The sequence below is a fragment of the Protomyctophum parallelum genome, assembly GCF_964188405.1.
Source record: "Protomyctophum parallelum genome assembly, chromosome: 12".
Lineage (NCBI taxonomy): Eukaryota > Metazoa > Chordata > Actinopteri > Myctophiformes > Myctophidae > Protomyctophum > Protomyctophum parallelum.
In genome coordinates, this window is record NC_139712.1 from 25,977,795 (window position 1) to 26,002,184 (window position 24,390).

The following is a 24,390-nucleotide window of genomic DNA, read 5'->3' on the forward strand; positions in this document are numbered from 1 at the left end:
TTCAGTTGAAATTGGGCATTGGTATTTGAAGGCCCAGGGTGCTGTGCAGCCGTGATCAAACTCCGTTTTGACACGGTTGAGGACCTATAATATATGGCTTAATTTCGAAATCATCTGGCATATAATTTTTATTACGCGACCTAAAACTACGTGCTAAGCATGACAGTCAGTCATGTTCCATTTTGTACTGGAAAGGATCAGCTCGTCAAATTATTTGTACATTGTTGTTCAGTTTGGTGACCAGATGAAATCAAATGTTGGGTCAACATACAGTTGTTGATGTTTGTACTGTATGATACTATGACTACTAGGCAGATTAACAGCAGAAGTACAATATAGTTTGTCCTACAGATATCCTACCCAAACTCAAAAATGAAAAAATCTGAAAATAGCATAACTATTGAAGTCATGCCGTGCATAAAGCATGTACGGACCCTTGACAGAGACTTTCTGATGATACTCCTCTAGTCTATACGGTACGTGTGAAAACAGTGTGTGGAGATTATATCAACAACACATCTCAATCATGTTTAACCACTCTAGAGATGTTGGAGCAATTAAGTGGGACATTTGAAAAGGACAAGCTGAGGAGGACAGGCTGCTTTCTTTGAGTTTCTTTCCTGGCGAGTCAGGGCAAGACATGCTGCTGGCTCTCTGGATTATCCAAAAACCTCAGAGTACATTTTCACGCAGACCCTCAGGTTTTGATTTTTTTTCTTTTATATAATATATAGCCCCCCTCCCCCCAAAAAAGAAAAAATAAGATTTAAAACTATACATCCCGTAACACAATAACAACTTAGTATTTTGAAACGTATAATGAGTGCTCTCCTCTTGCTGCTGCTGTGTCTTGTGCAAAATGCATTGTGGGAAGTATCTGGAAGTGTCCATCAGATGGATTTATGTATTATTTTTTTGTCCTTGTTTGCTGATACACTCTTGCTGTTTATTCTGTCCTTGCTTTAAAGCTACATTTGTGTTTTTATGCCCTTGGTTGCTAACATACACTCTCTAAGTTTTTCTATCCTTGCTTGCTACAGTATTGTTAGGTATTTTCTGTTGTTTTGTGGGTGATGGTCCTGAGCCCTTTGGTTTTTAGGTGTTATGCCCTGTGAGGTGCATGTCACGCTGTCCCACCGTGTAGCCTGCGTGAGATAAAGTATTGTTTTGAATTGACTGCTTCCCTCTGTGAAACAACATGTTTTTCGACCTTGGGCCAACACCATCCTCCCAACAAGAGGTGCCGCTGTAATTCACTGTTTGATAACCTCTGGTGTATGAATGTGTGTGTAAATGGGTGAATGTAATACACAATCTATGTAAAGCGCCTTGGATAAATTTACCATTTATACTGTAGACTGTAGCTTTCTGTTTTTCTGTCCTTGCTTGCTAAGCTACTGTATACACGCATTCTGTTTTCCTCTCCTTCTCTTTGTCTCTTTCTGTTGTTTGCTAAGATGCTTTCCTTGACAGGCCATGGACTTAATGAAATCTTATTTGTGCATTCAACGAGATGTGATTCCATTAGCCCTTTTCTCTCATATCCCAACCTGCATTATGTTAATTAATTTCTTTGAGCACACACACGGTGGGCTAACAACACCTTAGGGTTATACTGCTGAGTTTGTCTGGGTGCAAATCACTTCTTCCCCTCACCTCTGGCCGAATCACAGTGGGCTTGATGTGTGCCGGCAGGAAATTACCATTAACTAGAAAAAGTGCCCTTCTGGGCACAGGTCTCCACCAGGATTTCTTCCTCAACCTAGTGTGAATATGCGTGCACAGTTTCATCGCAATGGGGCGCTGCGTTGAAGAGTTGTGGCGATTTGTACAAAGCGGGCTACTCCTGAAAATATGATAAATCAAACAAACCTGTCTTGATCACATGACTATGGAGATCATGTGTACCGATTTGCGTGAAATTTGGATAAAATCTGAAGGAGTAATAATAGAAAATGTGTTTTACATATGTCGGCCTCCTGGTGGCGCTATAAAGAGCAGATGTGAAAAATTCCAGGCAAAGGTTTTTCCTTGGCCTCTAGGGAGTTGGCATACAAAGTTATCCACAGATCCGTGCAGTTAGAGGTAAAAACACTTTTCGGCCAGTTATAGCGCCACCTTGAGGCTGAGTTGAAATTGTTCATGTGGCATTTCGTCCTCGGCCTAGTGGGAATGTGGGTGCACAATTTCACGGAAATCACGCGATGTGTTCATGATTTGCAGCATTTTGTTTGAAACTGAGCACTCCTGTGAACTTTGGAAGCCAATCTTAACCAATCAGGATGGAGTCTGAGAAATCTGAAAGACCGGTTTCGTTGAATGGCTCTAGAGAGACTGTGTACCAATTTGCGTGATGTTTGGACAAAATCTGTAGGTGTACTGTGCAAAAACTTGTTTTGCACAAAGCGGCCTCCTGGTGGCGCTATAACAGGCCGTTCTGGAAAGTTTGGGGCATCGTTGGCATCCAGGGAGTGTGTGTGCAAAATTTGGCATCGACCGGGTTAACGGTGGCCGAGATTAGCTGCTCACGGACACACGGACGGACACATACGGACGGACGGACGGACGGACACACGGACGGACGGAGTGCAAAACATACTCTCCCCCCATGCCTTCGGCCTGGTGGAGACAATTAGGCATGCATTCTGTAATTGTTATTATTATATAAATTACCGCATCACACAAGCCGCGAATGCGTCCCTGTAAGTTCACTGAAGTGACTATTGAATTGTTAAAGTGATTGTTATTATAAACTCAGTTGTCACCGGTCCTTGCGAGGTGCCGGCCAACGGATTTAACACTAAAGAATAAAAGAGTATAATAGCCGCAGCTGCCGCACACTGTAGCTGCCGGTTTCAATAATTTATTGTGGATGCCGAGACTGGAAAAACACCAACATTTTGAACAGAGCGACAGACTAGACTGCCTTCTTCCGTTATTATAAGCTACAAGCTATGTATCTTTCAGAAAACCAAGAGAGAAAGAGGGAAACACAGTGAGAAAATACACATATGGGGATTTGGAGAGAAATGTGCCTTTGCTTTTACTAAAAACAACACATTGTATTATTATAAATCTGGCAATTGCACACAGTGCACAACCTCAATGTAGGTGTGGTTAAATTGGTAATTGGTTAAATGAACACAAATCCTTTTTTGTGATCAAGTTTTTATTCTATTTTTTGTTAATAAATAAACACAATTCCATAACTATATGTTTTACTGTAAAAAATTCCATTACTGTAAACTGGCCTGCTAATATATAGCCCTGACAGGCCTCAACACTCGCTACAAGCCTCCATGGCCTGGAGCAGTGGACCTGGCTCTGTTCCGTTCATATACCTCCACGCTGAAAAGAAACTCCTCAATGGGATTCAGGAAAGGAGAAAGGAGAATCACACACTTGAGCAGCTCACAATGTCCCAGACAGCAGCTCAAAAGACCTGAATGTTTAGAGATTTTAATATTTGTGTGTTGTATAGGTTGATGCTTTGAGATGTTCTGTGAGAAGTGTGTCTAACAACTGAACATTGTGTGCAGTATTTGGACAACAAGGTGATGTGTAATTGACATCAGAGCGTAAAGAAGAAAAGTCAGAGTGTAATACAGATAAGGGAGTGTGAAGTAATTCCAAATTGAAACACGTTATTCCAACCAGTTCCTTTCCCCTCCATCAGCCGAGTGCATGCCTTTTGTCCGACGGAGCATTGGTCCGAACGACAACCTACCTCCTCCCTCACCCTAACCCTAACCTCCCCCGGGGCAGACACCTAAACCTAACCGCAACCCTCTCCCGACCCGCAGCGCACCTCGGAGCATTGCTCCTTCGGAGCAATGCTCTGTCGGATGATAGTACGCCTCCCCCATCAGCCGCCCCAGCTGGCCAGGGGGAGGCAGTTTAGAGACCAGGATTACTGCATGTTTTTGTGAGGGTACAAACCCTAGGGTCACGAGCTGAAAGGTTTCGGAACCAGTGTTAGTTAACCGCTTAAATACTAGGGTTGTCCCTCTACACACCAAATCAGTTTCCTGAAAATAGCCATTCTGAGAACTCACACCACATCCCCTTAATTGCGACACGTGAGCTTGCTGACTGGCTATTTGTGTTGGATGTTTGCCAAATGTTTGTTTCGGTGTGTCTATTATGACATGCCCTGCAGAAAATGGCATCAACAATCTCAGCCACATTACATGACATCATGAAGTGCCAAATTCCATGAGCTTCCATCAAATAACGCACATGTTGGACAAGCTGTCTGGCAAACACCTACTGCACAGCATTGAAAGAAAAACAAAATTCCATTTTAGGTCTGTGGAAACATCAAAGTTGCTGTGTTGGGCTTGGGCATACTTCTGCCAAGAGGTAGACACTGGGGAAGAAATACAATAACACCAACTGAAAGCTATTCATCTTTTTTCTTTGTGCAAAGGTTTTTGTCTTTTCTTAGACAAGCCTTCAGAGGATAATTATATTAGGTACTGCGTAGGTATTTTGTATTTGTCATACCAATTTATATCTATATAGCTCATTCGAATCCTAATGCGCAGCAAAGAACCGCATTTTACTCCGCCCAAAAATGGGGGTTTCGCTTCGCTTCCAATCGCACTTGACTACGATTTGGTGCAGGTGTGAATGCAATCCGCAGTAAATAAAGGAAATGAAGCAAACAATGTGGCGGGTGAGGAGCTGAACACAGTTGGAGACGGAGAAGGCATATTTTACGCAGCGCAAAGATGTCCCGTTACTGTGGATAGACGTGGTCGAATGAGGAGACTGAAGCCCTGCTCGAAATGAGGACGTGTACATTAATCAATTGCTTAAGAAAACACATAAAAACACTGCCGTGTAGCCTATTATAGCCTACAGAATATTCTGTCTGTCTGTCTGTCTGTCTGTCTGTCTGTCTGTCTGTCTGTCTGTCTGTCTGTCTGTCTGTCTGTCTGTCTGTCTGTGCGTGCTGTAAACATGGAGTGCTGTCACTGTGTGGGGACTGGGGAGTTATATCAGTGCGCTCATGCAGCGCTGTGCCTCCATGCCCAAAAGAACAGTGTGTGGCGGCTGCGTGCGTAGAGAGAGAGAGAGGGGGGGGTACCAGACGGCACGACACATGCACGTTATGAGTGTAATTTTATCACCATACCATAGATTTCACTGTGTAGGCTAGTTTATGAATGGAACACATTGATAAAGGTCCTCCCTGCTGCGTTTCCAATTGCTGCGAATGACAGTGTGAAGGCAAACCGCAGCCAATTAAATATGCAAGAATCCCAATTTCCCCGTCCATACGCATTCGAGTCTGTTATGATTATGTGTTCTAAGTATTGGACCCTCGTCTGGTTCTGGTTCTGGTTCTGGTGTGTGACGACCCGGTTGATATTTCCATGGTTCGGCGGCGGACAGACAGGCAGGCCGGCCCGGGAGAAGAGATTAACATGACACGAAGACTTGGTCACATTAATTCATTCACACAGTTTATTACACATACAGAATCTTATATAGCTTGGATACTTCATGTCCTAATGACATGTCACTGACTAGACATCACAATCACTGCCTGCAGCACGCGGCCTTCAGCGTGCCCCAACACAGCCCTAAAGTATGTTACAGTTCAGGCAGTGCACCATACATATAAGTACATTGCATATTCACGTACAAGTACCAAGTATCCGTACACAGCATGTGGTATATTACAACAGAGTCTACCGAAGTATTAGGTGAGAATGTGACCTCAAAGTGTCCTTGAGTGCGTTCCAAATGGCCCTGCACGGGTGTGAAACTCTGAGTGTGTACAAATGGAACTAAGTGGGACCTTATTGTGCTGTCAAAACCCCAAATTGGCCTAATTGGCATCACTGATCATGAGTCAGCACCTAGTGACAATCACTGATTGGGGAGAGGCACTGAAAACAGGAAGTGTTTGTTCAGTTAAGTATGAGAGCAGCAGCAGTGGAGAACACTGCATGGAGAGAAGCAGAACAAACTGAAAGACTAACTGCAAACATTGGAGCTGGGAAGACCGAAACCTCAAGCCATCAAGGGGAATGCCACTGGTGCGTTAATTGTTTCTGCATTGCAGTTTATTTTGTTGCTTAAATTTGTTATAAAAGTTATTTATGTTTTTGTGCTGCTAGGCCACATTTAACTGCTATAATTAGCTATAATAGTTTGATTTAAGTTGCATATAGGCTTGCTTAGTTGATGTGATGATCTTTAATTGAATATGGAAGAAATATGAGTTAAAACAACCTGTTTATTTAGATTACTGAAGTGACTAGTGATTCAGTCATGTAGGTTACATTAGTAACTGGTTATTCGAGTGACATGAGTGAATTTCAGTTATTGTCTTTCAGTTATTATCTCCACACAAACACACAAGTGAGTTGTTTATAGCTTGAAAACATGTTTTCTGCGATTTGTGTGGATGAATGTATCAAAATTTACTTATTTGGAAAAGCTTCTAGAATGTTTCTGTCTGCAATGTTGGCTGTAATAGTGCTGACATCATATAGCACTGGCATAAAAAAAAAAAAAATACATCGCATGGATGCACCTGGGACGTATCCTCAGTGATATATTCCAAGGTCATCAGGGTTTCGGATCTCCCAACATCATACCCCTCACTCAGGTCACCCAGCCGGGGTGATCAAGTCCTGACTTACGTCCCTGTAGCTACCCTCGATCAGTCCCATTAGGGAAAAACCCGGGCCACACATTTCTTTCCTTCTGAACTACTCTGCCGGGACTGGGAGGTACTATTCTGGTGCGTGGAAGGACTAGGCTCTGTGGGTTAACTCCTGTCCGGGCCCCTCCAACGTCTCACCAGGTCCACTCCTGCTCTCACCAGGTCCAGCCCCTGTGCGTTGCACCAGACTCCCAGCTCCAGGCACTTTATTCAGGAATGGTGGATTTTCGAGCCGCAATGGTTCCACAGACTCCACCTTGCTCTTGGTGGTGCCGTGAGGCTTGAATGGCCCTTCTAAAGGCCTCACCGTGGGTTTGTTGGGCTTCTTCCTCAAGGAAGGCACAGGCTGGGGCGCCAACCCATACGGCTCCCGGGTTACATTCCGGCTGTCACCCATCTCTCCGGTGGTCACCAGACTATTCCTGGTTGTCACGTAGTCTATTCCTATGAGTCACTAAATAGACATATAAAAGACATCACAGAAGATTGACCTCCTCCATTGGCTCAGTGCTGGAGGAGAGGGAGTAACACACACACACACACACACACACACACACACACACACACACACACACACACACACACACACACACACACACACACACACACCACCTCCACCCATGTACTCCCATTTAATGCAAACCACATTGTTTTATATCCTTTTAGACAGCTGGTCATATGGAAGCCTCGCTGGAAATCTCCAGACTGCCTATATAAGACACACTCAAGAGGCTTGGTTGGACACATGCATGCATGCATGTTGTTTGCATAATTGCAATGTTTATGATTGACAAGTAAAGGCTTAAATGTGTTCCAAGGAGAATTACTTCAAGTAATCCGTTTTGCACCAGGGATAAGCCTACATTTTAAGATAAATTAATTGGTGATAGCTTGCCTCGTAGACAGCATTATACAGTATATAGTACCACCTTTTAGTAGCTCTGGACCATATAGCTCTAATGTTAGATGTAACGCATTAGAGCAGCTATGGACCAGAGCTAACCTTTTAGTAGGATATAGGCTAGGCAATTGGGCTATAATAACGCTGTCGCAGTTAAATCTAGTAGACCATTAACGTGAACATGAGCTCAGAGAGCTGCATGACTTTTGCAGTGGTGTAAGTCTTGTCTGCATCGTCCGAGCTACAGTATAGACTCGTCGGCCACGCCATTACAGAACCAGAACCAGCGCCACGCTACCAACCGTATAGGCCTACCGTCTCCTCTCCTCCACGACGCGCGCACAGCGCGCACAGCACACACACACACATACACACACACACACACACACACACACACACACACTCACACACGGCTGCTGCAATTCCACATCCTTCACACACCTTGTCGGAGGAGCGGTGCAGTCCACAGGCGTGACGCACAGCGGCACAGGAGACGGAAAAAAATAAGGAGTTAAAAGAAACAGCACAACTTGAAGAGAGCTACAAGTGACCATCTTTCGTCTACTACAGCATGTTGCCCGTTTGGCATTCTGCGCTCAAACACACTACTGGACCGGCAACTGTTTGAAGATCGCTGCTGCTGCTGGCCCATACAATTTTGTTTCGGTGTGGAAATTATAAAGGGGTTGCGGTTATATTTTTTCGTTCGGCTGTATAGGTGACATTTCCTTTCCCCTTGTCCGCTGGAATGATGTGGACCTCTCGTCGTCATGATACCGTTGGATTTATTTTCTTGGTCAGTTTTTGTGTCCAGCCTGGATTCTCACTCGAAGGTAAGGATTCAATGGAGAAAAAAGAAAAGAAAGGGGGAAACACAAAAAAAGCTGCCGTGTAAAATTGTTCCGTCCGCCACATGCAGATGGTCCAGAAAGTGTTAAAAGTGCGCAACACATTTGTGTAAAATCACCCCTATATTCTCAGTGACTAAAATGATGAAAGGGTTTACTGTATAGGTATGCTGTCAACATGCATGTGACAGTTTGACATCGAGATGATATTTCAGTGTCATTCTGTATATCGATTAATCCTTAATTACTGACGGAATGCATCAGTTATGGATACATGAATTAAGACTGACTTGTTGAAGAGCTCGGCTGCCTGCATATCAAAGCTATATCGGCTATACTTGTAATTGTAAAGCTTGCAAAGTGACTCGGCTCGTGTCGTCGACTCGTCCTTGCAGAGCGCTTGTCTTTTCAGCACCATGGACAGCGACTCCCTTAATATAACCACTAATAAGTAGGCTGTATCTCTCTACACAAAATGTTGTACATCGTCTTTTTGATCCCTTCTTTTTTTTGAGAATGTCTGTCTGTCTGCCTGCCTTCCTGCCTGCCTGTCTGCCTGCCTGCATGTCTGTCTGTCTGTCTTACTCGTGATCTTCATGAAGGTATATAACTTAACACATAACCGTGAATGATATTAAACCCAAAATTACTAATACTTTGTATAAGTGACTGATCTGCATTCTGCAGTGAAAGAAAATAAACATGCATGCGTGCAACGCAGTGCGTGTAGTGAAATGTCTGTCGCCTACAATTTGCTGTTCAATATGGGGATAGATTCATTGATTCTTTTTCCACCCATATGTTTGTCCACATACGAGTACATTTGTCCAAATGGTACATTTGTAAAGAACTCTGAGCAAACAAATAGAAAGACAGCAGGTATGCATGGGTTGATAGGTGACCCATGGATGGAGTAAAGTACATTTACTTAAGTATAGGCCTATACTGTACAATGTTGAGGTATTTGTACTTTACTTGAGTATTTCCAATGTCCAATACTTTTACTTCTAACTTCTAACTCTACTTTGTAGATTTTGATTATTATTGCAAGACGTACATTAACCACTATACCTTATACCCATTTCGGCCATTTGAATGTGTCGCGATGCGTCGCATTGTGAACTTGTAGATAATGAGTACTTTTACTGTAAGTACATATTGAAGCCAATACTTGTGCAGTGCTACTGATACAGTATTGGTACTTTTACTTAAGTGAAAAGTGTGAGTACTTTTTCCACCACTGGGAGTAATTCATAATGGAATTAAACAAACAACCGGCGGCACGCACGCACGCACGCACGCACTCACTCACTCACTCACTCACTCACTCACAATCTCCCCACCCCACCCGACCCCACCCCACTACCCCACAGGGCGATTCACAGACCTCCCGGCCAATCTGACGACCAAGGAGGGCCAGAACATTGAGATGGCGTGCGCTTTCCAAAGCAGAACGTCATCGGTGTATCTGGAGATCCAGTGGTGGTTCATCAAAGCACCGGAGCCCATCGACAGCGAGGAGGAGCTCGACGCAGAAGAAGAGGTATATTGGCCTACTTCACTCTGTGTCCTTGTTGTGTTGTTTTGCTTCATGTCGATTAAAGGGTCGCCATGCACGATTACACATTTACACGTAAGTTGACGATTAAATGGTTCATAAATAATCATGATTAACGACTTAATTGTGTTTTTGGCATAGAACATTGCAACATGTGAATAAAGAATACTTTTCTTTTTGCCTGGTAATCAAAAAAATTAACTGGGTTGACAAAGAACTGAAATGACTGGCATATTCATTATTTTTATCCTACTTAAAAATAAAGTAATAAATAATAGCGGAAATAGCTGATCTACAAGCTTACAACACGCGTTGTAAGCTTGTAGATCAGCTATTTTTCAACATGGAAACATGTCATGGAAAACGATTATGACAATATTGACAAAAATAATTGCGATTAGACGATTATGTACAGTAATACTTGTGACAGGCCTACAGTATGTCAATACCTGTCACAGTCTTCAAAGGGAATGATGCAACAGCCGTTCTCCATTTCATTGTATTTCACTGACTGCATCGATCACACTCGTCTTCAATACTCTACTCATGATGTGTTTTTTTAGCACAGCAATCCATGTTTTTGCAGCAATGCATGAATGTCATGCGCGCACGCACGCTGTCACGCACACACGCAAACACACAGACACTCTCACACACACACACACACACACACACACACTGGCTGTTGGATGGTGATTTGTGGTTGCCAGATGTTGCTGATGCTGAAATTATCCTTAAAAGAACTCCACAGTTGTAACTGTGTTTGGCTTATCAATACGACCTCACTCAATAGAAAGGATGTACTGTAAATTACTGTTGTATACATGGCACAACCATGGACAGCATTGTATTATGAATTGCTTCTGCCTTAGGCTACTGCTGGTCTGTGGCAGTTCCACTAATTGCCTATAGGTAATTGTGTGTGGCTTTGTTGTTTGGAATGTCACATGTCTGTGACTGCATGTGTTTACAGCGTTTTAAATGCAAGGAAATTGCTGCTATAGTGACTGCATAATTGCATATAACCTTCAGTTTGGACACGTTGTTTGTGTGTTTTCATCACAAACTGTCAACTGTCAAGGATTTATCGAGCCAGGATCATAAAGCCTGGCTGAATGCAGAGCCTGGCTTTTCCTCTCTAGACCCATTCGGTGGAACACAGATTTACAGATACTTCTTCTTCGTGGGCACGCAGGCACACAGGCACAAAGGATAATTTATACCTGTTACTTTTGGCCTGTACTCAGAGCTGAGGCGATGGGAGTTGTCCGTACAAATGGACTTGGCTTTCTTAAGCACCTGGTTTTTAAAGACATGATCCAGGCTACTGAAATTTACTCTGGCTATCTTTGAGGCCGTTCTCACAATCCTACCAAGGTGGTTTTTGTCCTTTATGTTCAGGTTTCCGTACCAGCAAATGATGGAGAAGGAGATAATTGACTCAATAAATGCACTGTAGAACAGTTTCATTAGAGATTTATCGACCTGAAATTTGGCGAGCCTCCTGTATCAAAAGAGGCGTTGTTGTCTTTCTTACACAGCAAATCACAGTTTACATCGAATTTCAGCTTGCTGTCAAATGTAGTGCCCAAGTAATTGTAGGTGGTCAACTTGCTCACCTTGGACAACACTGCTCTGGGGAACTGGGGGGGATCTCCTGAAGTCTACACACAATCTCTTTGGTTTTTGAGACATTCAGTTGGAGAAAAGCATCCCCACACCAAGAGAGGAAGTCTTCAAGTATTTGGCAGTGGCCAACTTCAACATCACCAAGCAAGCTGACTATGATTGAGTCGTCAGCGTACTTGATAATAATTATGTTGGTGTGGCGACTCACACAGTCATTTGTGTAAGATGTATAGCCCTACAAGAAGATGTATTTCAAGTAGGACACAAATGCGAGGAAGTCAGAATCTTGAAGTTTATTCAACAGAGGTTTGTAGGAGAGCAACACCATCAAACAAACAGACTTGGAAACTAAGGTTTACCCCTTATATATATATATATATATATATATATATATATATATATATATATTCCTTTTTTAATATATAATTAAAAAAGGCACAATGCAATACTTTGTTTTCAAGAGTGTTGCGCACAAACTTCAGTAGTATTACAAAACAGCACCAATTCCATTTTCCCCTCTATTTCCCATTCCGAGAGTGTTTGTCACCAGCGCAATTTCAAAGCCCCCTCCGGTATTATTATAATTCTTTTTTTGTGCTATTTTCAGAAATGGGATCATATTTTTTGGGTGGGTATAGATCTTGTTGAGCTGTTCATTTTGAAAGTAGCTGTCTAAATACTTCCTTAATGTCAACAAAGTCCACACCCACAACACCAGAGGGAGTGCAACAAACCATGTAAACAAGGGACTAAATTATTTTCACTTGGATGTTGTTCATATTGCACATCAGTGGAACCTGGAAATTGGTGTAATTTTGTTTGTTGTTCAGCTGTCTGCCGCATATTGCCTTTGCCAAGGGGCAGTTTTCCCATCTATGATATCTAATTTGACGGAGGACGATAACAAATGGCGTCCTTCAAATCAAACGTTCTCATATGTCCCACCCAATTACTGCAAGGTCACACATGTGACATCATATGTCACATTGTCTTCTATACCCTCTCCATTCACTCACACTCTCTCTGACAGACTACAGAAAGCAGACATTCCCAAAAGATATTGTCCAGTACTTGAACAACTTAAGGACCACGTACTTCGTTGACTAGGGTCAGCCAGGGCTGTATGCACCTTGTTTATTTTCTCTTTTTTACAAGATCACAACGGGTCTCGTTGTGAAAGAAAGTAAAACAAAAGCTACACAGAGAACATTCTCACTGACTTGGGATTCATTAATCCTCATTATCCATTCATTTGAGTCCATTCATCAATGACGGACAGCTAAGAATTAATTCTCTCTTAATGATTATAGAGCAGGATCAGTCAGCTTAGCTACTACACCAGAACATCAGATAATATGTAAGGGATAATGTATGGCCGAGTGGTCATTGTTGACAGATATATCACCAACAGGGTGATTAACCACCAACGCAAAGTGGAGGTGGTTAACAATGACCACTCAGGCCTAATTCACACGTATCAATCAAACACCAATCAAGCAAATGTTTTGTCGTTTTTTTTTGGCCACCACAGACCACAATGCTTTTCCAATGGGAGTCACATGGTTTGACCAAACATTTTTGTTTGATGGGGGGAGGACTCCCATTGGAAAAGCATTGTGTTGGCCCAAAAAAACAAAACAAACGGCCAAACATTTGCTTGATTGGTGTTTGATACGTGTGAATGTGGCCTTAGCCATGCTAGTAAACTACTTAGTAAACGGCTACTTAATCCAGAAATTAATAAATTGACCCAAAACACAACAAAACAAGGTATTTCCTTGCTTACGGTAATGAAAGTAAAGCGTCTGCCCATCTGCAGCACTTTCGGAAAACAATTAAGGAAGTGATTTGATCAAATATAATCCATTTTCGGGTAGGGGAGAGCCGCCAAGGTTGTAACGCTTCACGGTTGTAACATGGACGTTATCTCTTGATTGGTCAACGCCACCATGACACCATCGCGTCAGTATGTGTACAGCAACGTACTCTACATGCCCAGGAAGTTTGAAGTGTTTACCTTCATCCCACGGGGAGCTAATGGCGAAAAACTGATTTTTCTCAAAAAGCAAAATTTTTACACCTGGAGTATATGTGTGCTACAATTTTTTTCTTTGATGTTGGTGAATAAAAATCCACATGGATGTCTTCATGCTTATGTTCTTCATTAGTTTGCATTGTGTTTAGACGGAATGCACGTTCATTCTGGTCTGTAAGCAACGGCAAAGAAAACAAAAGTGGATCAATTGTAACACACGCCGGCTCCATTCAATACCATTATAGGTCATATTTACACAGTTGACATATTGGCCAATATTATATGTTCTAAAATTGTATTGTATTGTGTAGTGTATTCTAAAATTATTGTAGGGTTGTATAACATTGTACAACTCAATAAATCAAACGTTTGTTTAATCAATGTATTTCCCCACTGAACTGACCAAAAAAAAGAAAAAGCCCAAACTGGTACACCCGATACTATTTAATATTTCCCTTGTTTTTGATACATTTTCTTATCACATCCATGGTATGAAAACAATGCTAAGGAGTTGCTTCAATGAAATATAATTGCTTTAAGCTGAAAACGATATGTTTAATGATGTTTTTTAGCGTTGTTACATTTATCATGCATGCCGTTACAATTAATCCGACATGCGCAGCAATTGTAACACTGGAACAGCGTCCACGTTCGGTTTAATAACTCCCGACCCGTTTTATAAAAAAAATAACTTGAAGTGGTTTATGGTAGCAGACATGTGTAGGTACGTTGCCTGAAAATATTACATGTGTAGATAAACGGATCTCTGAGTAAAGAAATGAAACGTGCAAAATGTTACATCCTTGGCGGCTCTCCCCTACTGTATTGTCTATTTCTCGCTCAAATGTTTTCAAAAACTTTTTTGAGAACAATGTTTAGCTGTAAATGACATGTTGGAAACAGCAGACATTGGTCTGTTATAGAGAATTTATCCAGAAATAACATTTGGCGATTGACCAATCAGAATCAAGCATTCAACCAAGTCGTGTAACAAAAAAATAATCTATAACGAGGTGTGATTAGATAATCACACCTTGTTATACCACTATTCAACGTCTGGTCCAGGGCCCACCAGGGCTCGTAATTGGATTTGTAAGGTCTGTAATGGAACCAAGTGGACTATAATCTAATCCCTACATCAGTGTACATCAATCACAGGTGCGTTATTTGTTTAAACAGTGATGCAGCATATCTGTAGCTGAGCGATGGAAGGAGAGCACTTCCTTCTATCTTCTTTACAAGCCACGGCCATGCAGGGCTTCTATAAGCACCACTGGTGCATGGCAGAGAGGCCATATATATATATATATATATATATATATATAGCATTGTTGTGCTATTCTAATGTTGTACTATATTTTTTATTATCCTTTTTGTTCCTGCCAACCGCTCAGAATTGTACAGTAAAACTAAGTGCATGCCTTATGTATGCCTTATGTATTCATTTATTTTCAACACGCTGATCTGCAAGCTCTCAACGATATAGTGTGTTTGTGCCAACAAACTCGGCTCCCCCACTCGAATCTCCAACATAACAGCGCAAAGCATTTCAAATGGCCTCCTTTGATAATGACACGAGGGCACGGAGACGGGATCGTCTCCTGCAACCCTGGCATCATCTGGGATTCAGGGAGGATCAAAGTCACATCAAAGCCACGCATGCTGAGATTATCCTGATAGATGAGTCACTGTGATATAGCCATGATGGCTGCTCCTCAGAGCCTTTTCATATCCCTCCTCTGATACATTGCATTTTTATCATAATATACCAGCTACTGAAGTGAATACATCCATTTCCTATGGGGAAATGTAGCCTATGGTGCACATTTTGAAAATATCAAAATCAATTTTGGGCAAAGACTGCAGAGACTTAAGAGAGGCAGGGGCTGAAATTCCCTAAAAGGGAAATGTTTGGCCAAAGAATTTGCGGATCTTGTAGATCCGCTATTTTCGTTAGCTATTGAAGATGCTGCTGGATTTCATACACAGAGGACAAATTACTTCAGTGCAATAAGCTGCGTTCAAGTTCAGGATAATTCGGAAAAAGGCAATTCAATTCTCCTGAATGCTGCATGCCTTCGTGTATGGTGTGGAAAGGAAAGGGATGGCATTTGAATTTCTTTCAGCCACACAAAATGCAGCATCCATAGAGGGAAGTGTTTTCACAGACGGGTTAAAGGGCAGGGGTTTTAGCCTACCAATTTAATGCAACCTTGATAATGTTAATGTCAGGATCTGCTTTCTGTGTTACTTTTGTAGTGTTTTTGGTCCATATTGTGAAGTAATGCTAATGTGTTTCATGCCTTCCATCATAGTTGTTACCTGTCTTGAAGCGTGTTCTTGTATATGATTTTGAAGTAAGGGTAATGTGTTTACTGTCTTCCATTGTAGTGCTCACTTGCCTTGTCTCACCTTCCCTGATTTTGGTTAAACATTTTAAAACTTTAAACATTCTGTTCAACCGGTGTTAAGTAGTCCAAAAGTGCCAGGGACCCCAAAGACAAAGACACTGAGACAGGAGTTGGCAAAAAGGAATTTAATCAAACAAAACTTTACGTTTGTTGGGAGCGAGAGGGGAATCCTGGAATTTGTGAGGGTTTGGGAAATCCGCGGGAAGGGTGGAAGGAGCGGTGTAGCTGGGAGACACTGTGTTTGAGGAGGGAGCCTGGAACATAACAGAGGAACAAAGTTAGTATAACAATAGCAGATCTACAATATGAATATCTACCTAAACTTAAAGCACGCTAGAGACTGTTCTAAACTGCCGGTTACACTACGTCCAAGGGTCGGGCGCAGGCTCTCAGCAGCTAATATTGGCAGCCTCTGTTGATGGTGATTGAGGAGCAGCTGGGCTGATTGGAATCAGCCACACCTGTTGATGGTGATTGAGGAGCAGCTGGGCTGATTGGAATCAGCCACACCTGGGTGATTGAGGAGCAGCCCGGAGACACCCTGCCCTTGCCCCATGATGTCGTGCAGGGGAGGGACTATAGGAACGTAAGGAGCTTGTGGCACAACACATTCTGCATAATGAATACTTTTACTTTTGGTACTTTTAAAGTACATTCTGATGCCAAATTCCGGACATTCACTTGTAACAGAGTATTTTTTGCAACCAAAGGTCATAGTTAACTATGGAGTCGTGCATTTCCCGTCAGTGTGTGTGTTGGTTGGTTGGTAGGTTGGTTGGTTGATTGGTTGGGGTGAGAGAACACGTGACATCCAGTCACCAGTTTGAATCGATTTGCGATAAATCGTTACATGCCTGGTAATCCCCTTTCATAGCTTGTAGTCCCCATGCACCTGCATAATGCTGACAATGTGGATTCACTTCCAATCGGCGCTCGACTGCCTTGAGTCTTAATCCAACCTAGTCCACGGTTTCGTCGGATCCATTTATGGGATACACCTTTACAACCTGCAAAGTGATCATTCTATTTATTGTGGGATTATGTGTAGATCTCAGAACAAAAGAGCTTAATGATGTGTGTCAGGGTATCTCGGCTTTGATCCTTTTAGAAAGCACTTTAATCTTTTTTTGCACCGCACATTAGGCTGGTGCGCGGCAAAGTCTGCGGTATTAATTCGACTCTGAGACCCTGCAGATCCATATTCCCAATCCTCTTCAGTTAAATTACCACTCTCGTCATCAGGGGCAGTTTAGGGGTTCAGTGTCTTTGACACTGCCTCTGTCTGTCTGTCTGTCTGTCTGTCTGTCTGTCTGTCTGTCTGTCTGTCTGTTTGTCTGTCTGTCTTCTCGCTAATCTTGCAAATAGCTGGACTGTCCCAAATGTGTCGCTGCCCGTAGCTCAATAGAGTACATAGTGCAGCCGGACAATCAGGTTTATGAATGAACACGGCGTGCAGGAAGAAGAAAACTTGGGGGAAACGCTACTTTTTGAGTGATGAAAGGAGATGGAATATTGATTTTTCCTTCGCCCCAAACGGGTCCAGGTGGAGATGAAATGGACTACAACAGTCGTTCAGCAAGCTTGTTATAGAAAAAGAAAAGATAATCTCATAATGGATCGCCTCCTATAGGACTGAATTCACTCTTCCTGCCACTTTCTGCCTCGATTGATGCTATAGCGATTGATCGAGATATGGCTCCCATGCATCTTGGTCCCTCTTTTTCATGCTTTTTTGTTAAATAGATTTGTTTTCTTGACCAAAATCCTATAACAATGCATATGCTATTTTAACTGATGCTACGTTCATTGTTTCGCTGTTATAGTTTCAATGTACACATCATTGCTATTTTGATAACAATAGTGTTTAGAGTAGACAGATGCTAGATTATTAATTTACCTGCAGGATCCTAATTGCTTTGAGGCACTGCAGCACTGAGTCTCTCTGCATTCTATGTATGTGATTACCTTGCATATGGTAATTCCCTCTGGATATGAGTGTCTGCTAAACGCTTAAATTGTTGGATAGCTTAGCTGACAAGGTAGAAACAAGTCTTAATGACATCAATTGCAGAACTTTTTTGTCTGGATGAACACAGAGCTTACTTTGCATATTTGAAATTGTAAACCTAGCGAATGTGACAGTCTAGAAAGATGGACTGAAGCGAATGTAAAAACCAAAAGCATCACCGTGAGATGACACTGTGACTTGAAGCTAGCTACAGTAGGCCTATACAGTACGACCTCATGAAAATAAGCTGTTCTTGGAACCCTCCAGAAGCAAAGATTTGAGTTAAAAATGTTCACTCTGAAAGAATATATATTCAAAGATCTGTGCCACATTTTCACGATTAAAAAAATATAGCAGACCTACAAGCTCGTAGCGTGGCACTCGGTGCAGCGCTATGAGCTTGTAGATCTGCTATTTTTCAATAGCTAAAGAATAACATAATGCTTAAAACACCACATGGGGTTCCCGCCCAGAATGGGTTACATTTTTTCTTTTGTTTGGTTTTTGATTTGATTTGATTTGATTTATTTAGAAAAGCAATCATAATACAACATTATAATCAGCAATTCAAGGATTACACAGTAAAGTCCAAAGACTTATTTCCACTGAGGTCCTCTCACGCTGAACAGAACAATACTTTAAAATACATCACAAATACATAACAGTACATATACATTACATACACAACACAACAAGTACATCCCTATCCATCCCTCTAAGATGACCCTTTATAGGGGAACCTTTTCCAGTAGCCATTTTTTAGTCTTCTGTTTAAATGTCCTCAAATTGGAGGTCAGTTTAACACTGGATTCCAGGATATTCCACTGTGTGGCGCCTATATATTTTGTGTCCACACATCCTAGGGAATCCAATCGAGGGGTGCATTGGACGTGTGTACATGTCCTAGCGAATCCTCAATGATACCAGGCGAGGGGAGAATAATCAGATTTCTTTCCTTTTTTTAATTTTTCAAATAAAATCAAACTTTATTTATATAGCACGTTTAAAACAATCAAGATTGACCAAAGTGCTTTACACAATACAATCGAGAGACAGTTATGCATACAAAATACAAAAACATCAGATGAGAACAACAAGAAATGAAACAGTTCAAATGACAAAAATTAAAAAACGGGAAGGATCAAAGGCCATAGAAAAGAGATGAGTCTTAAGAAGAGACTTAAATAGTTCAATGGACTGAGCACTTTTAATATAAATAGGGAGGCTATTCCAGAGAATGGGTGCTGCAACAGCAAAGGCATGATTAACTCTGGATCTTAAATTGCTTGGGGGAACAGTCAAAAGCAGCTGGCCGGCAGACCTCAAAGGTCTAGCTGGAGTATAATCATCCAAGAGGTCAGATAAGTATGATGGGGCCAGCCCATTATAAACAATAAAAGTATCTTTTTTTTTTTTTTTAAGATATTTTTTTGCGGCTTACGCCTTTTATTGATTTTTGAAGGGACAGACAGTAGGCTGACAGGAAACGGGAGAGAGATGGGGGGATGACATGCAGTAAAGGCCGTGTCGGGTCCGGGAGTCGAACCCGCGGCACACTGCGACTGGATTACCAGTCCGGTGCCCAGACCGTTACGCTACGGCCTGGGCCACAATAAAAGTATCTTAAAATCAATTTGAAACTTAACAGGGAGCCAGTGCAATCTAGCTAAAATGGGGGTGATGTGGTCGCGTTTTCTGGTGCACGTAAGGAGGCGAGCAGCTGCATTTTGAACTAGCTGCAAGCGCCTAAGAGAAGACTGTGTGATTCCGACATACAATGCATTGCAGTAATCTAACCGTGCATGAGATAAATGCATGGATGGCCATTTCCAATTGTTTGGGAAATTGGGAGGGAGATATGGTTTGATTTTAGATAGGAGTCTGATTTGGAAATAAATGCTTCTTACCACTGAACTAATCTGTTTATCAAAGGTAACACCTACGTAGGTTTTTGACGGCAGAACAAATATTATTTTAATTTTATTATTATGGTTGAAAGGGCCCAGGGTTGAGGAAGATGGAGTGTCGTGGCCGAAAATTATTATTTCTGTTTTGCTTTCGTTGAGGTTCAGGAAGTTGGAGTCCATCCAGGTTTTAACATCAGCTAGCTATTTCAGTGGGCCTCTCGGCCACCGTACTTCGCTCTTCAGTCTATTTCAGTGGGCCTCTCGGCCACCGTACTTCGCTCTTCAGTCTATTTCAGTGGGCCTCTCGGCCACCGTGCTTCGCTCTTCAGTCTATTTCAGTGGGCCTCTCGGCCACCGTACTTCGCTCTTCAGTCTATTTCAGTGGGCCTCTGGGCCACCGTACTTCGCTCTTCAGTCATATTAGCTTACCGCTCAGAGTAAAAGCGGCCATGTCTTTCCGGCACCCCAGAGCTTCTATTTTGAACTGATTGTGTTAAAGAAAGATTTATTTTATTCAGATTTTTGTTGTTGGTTTTAGAAAATATGTTATAATAATACATGAAACAAAGAAATGCTGCTCTTCCATGTACCTTCAAGCTTGAGGCTTTAAAGATCGCGGCACAGAATAAAAAGCTTAAGTGGTTCACGGTGCAGAGGGTTGGCGTTCCCGGGCCAGGCTTGGCAGCCGACCAAGGCCTGCGGGCAGATCACAAGTTCACAACCAAACCTTACACCATAAAAAACAACTCTGCCATCTCTCTTTGACCAAAACACAGTTGTGCCGCATCATGCATTAGCCTACCTCTCCTTAACGAGCAGAGTTTATAAATGTAGTGGGCGGAACAGCAAGCGAAAATCCATGGCTGCCATGTTCTCTGAGTGACCTCAGCATCTCTCTGTCTCCCCCTAGCTCTCTCTCTCTCTCTGCTCTCTCTCTCTCTCTCTCTCTCTCTCTCTCTCTCTCTCTCTCTCTCTCTCTCTCTCTCTTGGTCCGGCCCGGCTTTGGCCTCTGGAGTCTCGTTGAGATAATAGCATCAGCAGTCGATACAATGCACGGCCCTGATAACTGCTCCCATCGACCTGGTGCTCATTACACGCAGACACAGATGTAATTGATGTAATGGTTTTCAATGAACACATGTGGTGGTCCGTGCATGGGTGGGGGGTCCACTATACGTTTGTGTGAATATGGTAAACATGCACGGACACACACACACATACGTGCGCACGCACTACTGTGGGTGAACAAGTTCACATTCGTCTTTGCCTCTTGCCTCCTGCCTCTTCAAGTGCATCCTCCACTGCTAATGAAGTCAGGCACCCCTATACTGGACAGGGGGGAGTTTCCGTGGTTGGACGTAGCGCATGGAAGGAACACGTTCTTTCAACCAGCTCCTTTCCCCTCCATCAGGCGCCCCGGCTGGCCAGGGGGAGCTAGTTTAGAGACCAGGATTACTGCATGTTTCTTTTATGAGGGTATAATTAGAGAAAGCCCGGAGGGGCGAAACATTGTTGTATTTAGGTTGAAATAAAAGAGACGGAGAGCAGAACTATATCGTTCCACTTTTTTCTTCATTCAGTCATTTATTTGGGGTCCAGCACCGTATTCTGAAACTGGGATGTGCATATCGTTGTCCTTCTTTACATAAATTACCTATACCCTAGGGGGAGAACATGCAAACTCCACACAGAAAGACATCAATTTTTTAAACCAGCAGTGAGAATATAACTGTGTCACACCAATGTACTGATGGTAGTTAATTGGGTCAGTGTCTAACATGACAACATCTCTATTTCAGGTTAGGCAGTCAGTCAGCCAGTTAGTAAAGTATGCAGGTGGTCAAATTAGCATTAACATAAGTCTGTCAAGGTTGGGCTAATAAGAGACACTGTTAAACACGTGTGAAAAACTCAGTAGGAATTGCAAAGTTTAGAAGTAAAGAGAATAAAACATCATTCTTGGTGCTTTCTTGCGACAAACAAAGTCCTTGGAGGGAAAACAAGAACTATAGAAAAAAGAAAAGAGAAAGAAGAAAAATATTCTCCGGTCTGGCACTTCACCTGATTGGCAGCTGATTACAAGTGGTACGCTGGGGAATCAGAAGTGTTGTAGGAATACAGTATATATATACTGCCAATGCAGTGTAAAACTTTGTTGGCTGCTGCATGCATGTGTTCTCTCTCTTGGCTGGACCTCAACCTCAGGCCCTATGAACGGAAAATGTCTCAGAGTCACTTACAATTCATCACAATGAATTCCGTCACAATCCATCAGTCACTTAGTGACTGATGAAATTACACCATTGGTCGGCCGAACAATGATCTAACCCAATGGCACATGGCCATATATAAGGTTTTGAGCTATATAGTCTTTGACCGTAGCATTTTGGGGCTAATTTAGTTTTGTTCTAATTTGTTCTAAATTGCGAAAACACATACTTCTCATACATATACTACACTTCAAGAATTGTCTCCTTTCCCTCAATTTCTTTTTTTTATAATGATAGAATTGTAGAGAAAAGTCATTTTGCACACCTATACAGTACTAGGACAGGCGTGGCGTCGGAGCACACAGCCAGCAGTATTAGCGCCTATTCATACATACTTCAGTTTTAGGTGATAAAGTAACGTTAAAAAAAACCCTAAAAACATGACGTCACACTGCAGTGGTATAAGTGACTCACCGCTCCTAACACATCTCTCTGTTTTTACTATAACCACCGTTTAGGTGGTCACCTTATCACCTAAAACTGCAGTATGAATAGGCCTTTATGCCACAACGTTCCGGTCTATTGCGACCTTCGACGTAATAGACCGAAACGTAGTAGCCTAATAAACTATACTGCTGTGAGTGAAGACAGTGTGCAGGATTTCCATGTAGTCTCATATTGATATGGGTGACAACAGGTTCATCGCCCACATATTTGCTGCACATACAGTACATGTTAACCTCTCGAGTGTATCTGTCTGAACTAGGTCGCAGGCTACGCATCATTAGTGGCGGACGTGTGTGTGTGCGCGTGTGTGGGTGTACGTGCGTGCATGTATGTGTGCGACGCGTGACTGTGCCAGTGTGGGAAGCAGGGCATGGCTATCAGAGTGAAGTGAATCCATGCACCTTGGATAGATAAAGGTTAAAAATTGAATTATCTTATCGGTCACCGGTCACAGTCACTCACTGTCACGCTCCAAACGGACAGTCATCGGAGTCTCACACACAGTCGAGTGAATTGGAAACGTGGACGAGTAGACGGATCGATATGTTGTAGTGCCAGATGAATTCCCATAAAAGCTATAGGGAGCGTTCTCTGGCATTCAATAGGCCACTGCAGCAGTATACTCAGTGTAGAGGTTCGGTTCACTTCCCAGCAGGCTTTTGGAGTTGCACTGCAGTTTGAATTCACATGCAAATTGGACTATACCGCTATTCCCCCAAGGTGAAACCCTTTTGTTTTGAATCGTTCCTTCACATGCATTGGACTATACTGCTATTCCCCAAGGTGAAACCCTTTTGTTCCTCATTGACCGAGAAGATAGTGGGTATTCAGAATACAGAGGAGTCAATCCCCGCGGCACGCCGTCAGGCTGGCTCAGCACTTTAGGAGTGCCATGTTCTGGGGGTCAAGGGTTACACTGAAAAACGTCTTGAATAATAAGAAGCAACCTGTGTTTGTGGGGTTTCTTTGAGAAGATCTTAATGGTAAAACTGCAATACTTTCATTGTATATTTTCAGAAACACATGTGAACACATTCTTGATGCAGTATAGTATGAGTGTATTTCCAGATGATTAAGAATACATGTTGTTGATGGTTGCAGATTGTAAACAAGAGGTGAAAGCTGAACTAGTAACTAGTAACTCAACTTGGTTGAGTTTCTGTGTCTTTGTACTGTCTGTAAGTACTGCTTCTTTGTATTTCTATTTCTAATTCTACATTAAGTAAATTGTAAGGTTGATCTCACTATAGAGGTTGCTGATAATGTTGTGAATGTAATGTGTTTCTCAGTGGAAAGGGGTGAAGCTTGGGAGACCATGTTTGCTCAGTGTGTGAGTTGGCCGTTCCTCACACTGTTTGTGGTGAGTTTTAGGTTTAACTCACCATTAATGTCATTTTATTTTTGTTTAATTGAAATGGAATATCTCATTTCATTGTGGTATCTTTCCTCTTTGTTTTATCTAGATAGAGCCACTACCGTATTTTGTTTAGATTGATTTTATGTTACAGGCTTGCATGCCATATTTGCCAAACTGTGGCATTCTTTACACAAATAAGATACACCAACACCAACTTCTTGGGAAATAAAGAACCCCAATATATGTCTGTGTCCTGTGCCCTATTTGCTAGGTTACATATAAGTGAGATAAACGTCCGGGCCGATATGCTACAGATGTGATCGTGCACTTACGGTAT